Source organism: Prosopis cineraria, unplaced genomic scaffold, assembly GCF_029017545.1.
Source record: "Prosopis cineraria cultivar Desert tree isolate PC_DT_omini unplaced genomic scaffold, ASM2901754v1 PC2236, whole genome shotgun sequence".
NCBI lineage: Eukaryota > Viridiplantae > Streptophyta > Magnoliopsida > Fabales > Fabaceae > Prosopis > Prosopis cineraria.
This window is the reverse complement of record NW_026557561.1, coordinates 5047-13571: the sequence shown is the minus strand read 5'-3', so window position 1 is coordinate 13571 and position 8525 is coordinate 5047. Positions and strand designations below refer to the sequence as shown.

At 31.9% G+C, this 8525-nt stretch overlaps 1 pseudogene; it reads left to right on the top strand.

Moving 5' to 3' along the window:
- Nucleotides 1–3168: 3168 nt before the first annotated feature.
- LOC129301588 (G-type lectin S-receptor-like serine/threonine-protein kinase At2g19130) lies at nt 3169–5895 on the top strand (annotated as a pseudogene).
- Nucleotides 5896–8525: the final 2630 nt, after the last annotated feature.

The window sequence follows — 8525 nt, the reverse complement described above, 5'->3', positions numbered from 1 at the left end:
TTATGATTAAAGTTTGGTAATATCTGAAATCACATCATTATGTCTAATTTTAATTACACGCACATGAAGCACGAACTTATCTTTCTTTTATAATACATGGCAAGAATCCAGCATATATTCATGGTTAGCTAATAATGAATAAGAATGAACTGGCCTCCACCTCCTAAACTATTTCATGTGGAAAAAAAATTCAACACATGGGGCTACACATGTAAATATTAAAAATCTGTGGTTATTATTATAATCACATCCAAATAAAGCGGTCTATCTATGAAAGTTTTAAAGCTTAAAAGGTATAATTATTATAGAATTAATGTGTAAAAATCTGTCTAATATTTATAGTTTGTTGAGGAGCCAAATCATTAATATCATAACCTTAAATTTATAAATAGAGGTTATAGTTATTGGATTGACCAGGTTAGTTGGAATGTTCTCCAATATTCTCCTTGTTGGAAACATTCAAAAATTCCCTTCGGTAACAATGTGGAAAACATGCTTGTGAATTTGAAAATTGAATCAAAGTGATGGACTCAACTATTTAGGTATGCTTTTGCATTTAGGTTCTTCTGTTTTTCTAAATCAATATGGGATTATATTCAAGTTTAAGGATTTGGTTTAAATTAATTCTTTGGTTTTGAATATGAAGTCAATTGATCAGGAACCACCATTCCAACATTTCACTCAATTCTAGCATGCAATAGTGTCTTCCTTGTTGAACATACGTACGCTACTCTCCACTGTGCCTTATGTTACATGAGGCGGTTTTTATGATCTATTATCTAGTAGACTAACATAAGACAATTTTAAAAAAGTCAACAACATTAAAATCTCATTCTGCACAAATGTCCTTAGTAATTGTGTTGTAGAGGGATGATATAAGAAATAAATTACAATTTACAAATAGTTGGAATCATCTCAATGAATGAAGAAAAGTATCAAACAGCTGGCATGCTGTCAATTCAACTCCACTTTAGCGAGAAGAGATTAAAGCACATGCAAGATCAAGGGAAGTAGTTTCGTTCAAGTGGGCTCATGCCCATATTGAATTTTGCGAGCACCGAAAGGCTTCTAAGTTTAAACTCTGAACACAAAACAAGCTATCAAAGGCCCGTAAACATGTCCAATCGTATATAAGCAGAAAAATCCTTCTCTTTTTCGCCAAAGCCAGTCTTCAGTCTCCGTAGTTCCGCTCGTCTTCCCCACGACAATCACAAAATTGATATGATCTGGTTCGGCGAAACTTCACTTTTACTTTTCGCCAGAGATAAGGGCCCGTTTGGTTTTTCTGCATTTTATATTTAAAAAATAAAATTTTACTTTTAAAATGTTAAAAATTATTTGAATAAAATATTTTACAGAAAAGTACATCCTGAAAATATATCTAAACAGTGACTGAAAGTGAATTTGATAAACGTAACTATTTGAAATTTTTAAAAAGTGAATTTAAAAAGTAAGATGTTATTTGACCATACTACCCCAAGTTTAATTTCTTATTCCTTTATTTAAAAAAATTAATTTATTATCATTTCAATACTAATAATTAGATATCAAGTTTTTAGCATTATAAATTAAATAATTAATTATATTAATTTTTAGCATTAATGTGTAATAATAATTACAAATCTTTGTCATATTTTCTAAAATTACAAATTAAAAAAATATAAATAACTAGAAAATTAAGTTTTTAGCATTATAGATCAAATTTTATGTTATTTAAAATATTTATCATATTTTTTAAATATATTATATTTGTATAGTAAAAATTATAAATTATTATAAATTAATGTCCTTTTTGATAATTGTATATTCTAAAATACATTACATTATATAATCCAAATAACTCTCAATATACCAAACTAATTTTTAAAAAATATATTTAAATATAAATTTTATTATAATAACTAATTTTTATTAAACTAATTTTTATTATATAAATATTTGATAAATTAAAAACTAAACACACACCCATTTTTTCTTAAAAGAAAGAGCTATTGGTTATACAAATAAAGGACAAGGTCAACAGAATGACCACCGCAAGCCAGGAATGCAGTCAAAAAATGTCCGCCAGAAAATTATTAGTTTGTAGTCTGACTTGCCGCCCCATTGCTCTACCAGACCCAGACTTCACCAGCCATGCCCAAGCCTTCTCTAAAATCACCAATAAGCATTTTCCTAATTTCTGCCTTAAAGTTTTATTTTAAAACCTTAATTTCCTTCGAGCTAATGAATTTTTCCATTACACTCAGAAAAAAATCACCAATAAGCACACATAATGCGAATCGCCAAGTCAACACTTTTATTTTAGACAAACCAATCTTTTTTTGTAAGTTGGATTTTTTTCCCATTCAAAAGAAACCTATAAGAACACAATTAGATCCGACAACGATGGGTGGGACTGGTAGGCTATCCTTTTAGACCGTGCATCTTTCAAGGGCTGGAATTGAAAAAAAAAAGAAAATTTTAATATAAAAAAGTTTTCAATCCTATAAAAATAAGCTCGATTTACTTTTTAAATTTTTAAAATCTTTGTTATAACTTTGTTTATATAATTTACTTAAAATTTTAAATTAATACATGAGAATAATATAATTTATTAAATATTTATTTTAGGTCATGAATATAAAGTCAGTGAGGTTGTTGAAATAACATCCTCTCTAAATAGACTTTCATTTAATGGGTTTAGTGTTTTATTTTTGAATGAATATTGATGATAATAAAGATTAGAGAGTATGCATATTTAAATATTTGACTTAGGTATTTTGTAATTTACATATGTCTTGGTATAATTAGAAATTTTAATTTCAAAAATAAGAAAGTTATGTCCCGAAAACTGCGAATAAAAATAAAGGTTGAGAAAAATACTGATTTAGAATTAAAGGATTTATGGGCATGAGCCCTAGAGCTGGTTTTGCAAGGTCAGGGCTATAGAACCGGGCGCGCTTTCATTAGCACAACATTGTTGACTGCGATGGCATAAAGAATGGTCGTGCCCGTACAGGCCGAACCATTCATTGAACGCTATAACGATCAATAGGCTCTTGTTTCCTTTTTTTTGGGATTGCACAGCAAGTCACACACTCTTCCTTCAAATAAAATATCGTTATTTCTTATAAAAAAAAAAATATCTTAGTTCTTTATCTTAGCTGTTTCTGCTTGGCCATGGACAACATGAACGACCCATGGCCTTTTCTCTCTCTTCTTTTCCTCTGTTTCTTTTTTCACGCCATTCCTTCACTGGCAGCTGATACCATTTCTGCAAATCAAACTCTTTCTGGGGATCAAACTATCATCTCATCCGGTGGTGTCTTCGAATTGGGTTTCTTCAAGCCAGGCAATTCCCCAAACTACTACATAGGCATCTGGTATAAAAAGGTCTCTCAACAGGCCATTGTTTGGGTGGCAAACAGAGACAGCCCAGTCTCTGATAAAAACTCCGCCAAGTTGGTTATATCAAACGGCAATTTGGTTCTCTTAAACGAGTCCCAAATCCAAGTTTGGTCGACAAACTTGATTTCCACCACCTCTGGTTCTGCTGTGGCTATACTCCTGGATTCTGGGAATCTTGTCCTAAGAGATGAGGTAGAATCTTCAGAAAATTTATGGCAGAGTTTTGATAATCCGACCAACACATTTCTTCCTGGCGGTAAAATCAAACTCAACAATAAGACAAAACAGCCTCAATATCTCACTTCCTGGAGGAACAAAGAAGATCCTGCCTCTGGAGCTAGACCCGAAAGGAACCACTTCGTACCTGATTCTTTGGAACAAGTCTGAAGAGTATTGGACTAGCGGTTCTTGGAACGGCCAAATTTTTAGCTTGGTCCCTGAAATGAGGGCGAATTTCTTATACAATTACACCTTTGTTTCGAACGAGAACGAGAGCTATTTTACTTACTCCATGTATAACTCTTCTATTTTATCTCATCTGGTGATTGATATCTCGGGACAGATCCAGCAACTCTCGTGGCTAGAAAGCACGAATCAGTGGAATTTGTTTTGGTCTCAACCAAGGCAACAATGTGAGGTGTATGCTTTTTGTGGATCATTTGGGACCTGCAATGAGAATTCCCTGCCATTTTGTACTTGCCTGACTGGTTTCAAGCCAAAGTCACAAACTGATTGGGATCTAGAGGATCATTCAGGTGGGTGTGTGAGGAAAACCAAGTTGCAGTGTGAGAATCCGAGTTCATCTAATAGAGAGAAAGACAGGTTTTTGGCAATGCCAAACGTGGCCTTACCTAAACACTCACAATCTGTGGGAGTAGGAAATGCTGTTGAATGCGAATCCACGTGCTTAAAAAATTGCTCTTGCGTTGCTCATGCGTATGACAGTAATGGGTGTTCTGTTTGGAATGGAGATTTATTAAGTCTGCAGCAACTTTCCCAAGATGACAGTGATGGAGAAACGTTATTTCTAAAAGTTGCGGCTTCTGAGATTTCAGATGCTCCACACAAAAAGCAAGACATTATTGGTATTGTGGTAGGCTTGGTTGGAGGTCTAGGGGTTCTCCTAGCCATTTGCCTCTTTGTGATGATGAGAAGAAAAAAGAGAGTAGTTGGATTAGGAAGATCGGCCGTGGGTTCATCGGCGGCATTTGGGTACAGAGATCTACAAAATGCAACCAAGAATTTTTCTGAAAATCTAGGAGAAGGTTTTGGTTCTGTTTTCAAAGGTACGTTGTCGGATTCAAGTCCCATAGCAGTAAAGAATCTTGAAAACACAAGCCAAGGTGAGAAAAAGTTCATATCAGAAGTCAGCACCGTAGGCATAGTCCGACATGACAATCTTGTTCGTCTTCGTGGGTTCTGTGCCGAAGGTTCCAGAAAGCTTCTGGTTTATGATTACATGCCAAATGGTTCTTTGGATTCTTATCTGCTTCCGGATATAAACTCCAAGAAATTGGAGTAGAATGTGAGGTACCAAATAGCATTAGGAACAGCAAGAGGACTAAATTACCTCCACGAGAAGTGTAAAGACTGCATTATACATTGTGACGTAAAGCCAGAAAACATTCTTTTAGATTCTGATTTTTGTCCAAAAATTGCAGACTTTGGCCTCACAAAGCTAGTTGGGATGGAAATCAACAGAATCCTCACAGCCATGAGAGGGACAAGGGGTTATCTTGCCCCAGAGTGGATTTCTGGTGTGACTATCACACCAAAAATTGATGTTTACAGTTATGGAATGATGCTATTCGAATTGGTGTCAGGAAGAAGAAACTCTGAACCATTTAAAGATAGTCAAGTTAAGTTCTTTCCCACCTTGGCTGCGAATGTAGTAATTCAAGGAGGCGATGTTCTTGACCTTTTAGATCCTACATTAGAGCGGAATGCGGACGTTGAAGAGTTGACTAGGATAATAAAACTTGCTTCGTGGTGTGTACAAGATGCTGAGTCTAACAGGCCATCCATGTGTCAGATTATTCCAATTCTAGAGGGATTTCTGGATATGAATTTGCCTCCGATTCCAAGATCCCTCCTACTGTTTGCGGGCAGCTAGAACATTGTTTTCTTCAATTTTAATTAGAAAGTAGTATCTCATTAGCAAGCTCAAAGTCCTTCAGAGAAAATCATGCACGAGGATTGAGGATAGTATGGTTTGCTTTCTATCCATTATTAATGTATAATTATTTCCAAAGCCCCCTCTCAGGACTTTGAGACTTTCTGGATGGGCTAAATCATGAGAAGAGCCCTCTTGATTAATTCAATCACAATAATGTGAGGTAGCATCCTATGGCGGTGTCAAGATATATATACTGGGATTGATCTTCTATGGCTACTTCTCTATTTTTGTAATTTGCTGTGGTGGTATGGGAGATACCGTGAACTTGTTTGTAAAAGTTATGCTCAGGCGATCAGGAGTAGTTTCTCTGGAATATTTATTATTGCATATTTATTCTCCTTAATTTACAAGAAATTCTCTTGAGAAACAAAAAGTAGTATCAAGTGTTCTAATTGTTGCATATTTATTCTCCTTGATTTATAAGGAATTCATAACTTCAAGAACAGTTAAAAGTTAAAAAGCACTCCCCCACCACATTTTATGAAACATTTTTTTTTTGATAAAATTGCAAATTCCAATAAAATTAATTATATAGATTTTGGAATCTTAATTTCTTTCAAGAGAAATATAAACTTTTTAAAATATGCTATATTTAATAAGAGGGAGAGAGAGAAAGGATGATATTTGAAGAGTGAAATAATGAGAAACAATTCTTTTATAAATTCAGTGTGTTATGTTATTTATGTTCTATTCAATAAAATTGCACAAATTAAATCAAATAAAATTTTATATATCATTATTTTTAATGACTTTTTTAATAGAATGTCTCTTTAATTTATTGTCTTCTCTCTCTCATAGTGAATTGCATAATCAATTTATATTTATAGTTACTTGGCATGACATGTTTTTATTAAATAGATTATAAATGATATGATGTATCAATTCATGCAAGAATTTCTCAATGATAAAAAATATTTTTGAAATAAATTTTATTAGTGAAATATTTTTCTCCAGAGCATCTTATATTATAAAATATCAAACCATCCTAAAAAATGTCTTATAAAATAAAGTTGATGAAATATTTTCACCTGATTTGATCAAGAAATGTTTTCATCCGATAAAAAGAAAAAGTACAAGACCTCGTAACAATTAATGCAAGCGTTAATCTTATCACACGCCAATGTGGAATCGGTTTAATTAATTGAAAGTATTTTTTTAGCCAATTAATTGAAAGTATTCGCTCTCATGTTTCTTCATCAAGTTTTCTAATTGTTACATACTTATTCTCCTTAATTTATAAGAAATTCATAACATGAAAGGACAGAAAGTTCAAATTACTTCCCGTTCCATTTTAGAAGATATTTTTTTAAAGTAAAATTACAAATTCCAATAAAATTAAAGATTAAATGACAAATTTGCCTATAAATCATAGTCCAGGATTGTCTAAGATAATGAACTTTTTTTCTGTGCAATATTTCATTTCAATTTTTTAAAATGATGTAATCTTATCCATATCATTAATAAATTATAACTTTAACTGTTAATTGACAACAAAATTACATAAAAGAAGCTCAAAAATTATAAAAAATGACCAAAAAATTGGGTCCTTTTCTATATTTTCTTTGTCCCATTATGTAATTTTTTAGTTTTTTTTGTAATTTTTAAATTAATTAACAGGTAAAATTAACTTTTATTAATGATAGGACCGGTATAGTATCATTTTTAAAAGTTAAAGAAAAACTTTACATAAAAATTAAGTTTAAAATTCTAGATATTTTAGAGTCCTAGTTTAAGGGTAAAATTGCCTTTTAATCCTAAAATCTATTACATAGATTTTTGAATTTTAATTTTTATTAGAGGAAACTTATCATCTTTGAAAAAACCATTGAGAGACTTATAATCAATTACCAATCTTTTTTTTTTCTCTTTCTTTTTCTAATCTCTTCTTAGCATACAATGCTTGGCAGCATCTAGTTGATATTGCCAAAATTGCCACCATACAATCTCCTCCTCCTAAACTAGTTGTAGATATTTAAGGAATAAAATAATGAGGAGTATTATTTAAAAAGGTTTCATTAATGAATTGTTTTCCCAAAACATCTTTTGTTATAAAATATCAAACCATTCTAAAAAATTATTTTATAAAATAGGATGGATGAAGTGTAATAAAAAGGAAAAGTAATACGTCGTAATAATTAATGTCAAGGCTTAGTCTCACCACACGCCAATGTGGAATCGACTCAATTAATTGAAAGCATTCACTCTCACAGTCTCTCTGTTTTTTTTTCTTTGTTGTTTTTTGGGCCAGAAACTCTCACAGTGTCATGTTTTGCACGTTAACGTGTTTTAATATTTTCTTTGACTAATTATCCTATCCGCTTGGGACTAACTATATCCCCAAAAAGATTCTTTGATTTTTAAGAGTTGACTGACCCCATGCAACAAGGAGTTTACATGCACCTTTAACTTTTAAATAGGATCATCGAATTTGGTCAAAAATGAATCGGTTAGAAGAGAGGAGAGTATTTACTTGTAGGACGATCATTGGAGTAGTTTCATATAAATTAGTTTTAAATTTAGATGATAGTACTTTAATGAATCAATAATTGTGAAATTTTCTAAATGAAGAAAAATTAGTATATAATTGAATGAAGGGATTAGCATAAATAATTGAATCGAAATAAAATTTCTTCTAAAATCAAAGCAAGCTGTAGAAGAAAATGTAGACCGGCACGTGTTTGATAATTAATTAGCAACCTTAATTGGTCCAACCAAGAGCAATTAGGTTCCTTGTTTCCGTAGGTGGAATTTGAATTTCGAGACACATTTATTTTTCCAAGTGTTGTGATACACGTTTGATGGCTAATTGGGTTTTGTAAGTCAAACAAAAATCAACAATCTTATTAAAATTATTGATTCAGGTTTCCATGGTTGGAATAATTTTATAATTATTAATATGTGAATTATTGTATTGGCTAATTATTTAATAAATTATGAGTTTAAACAAATTTGGTTTTGAATT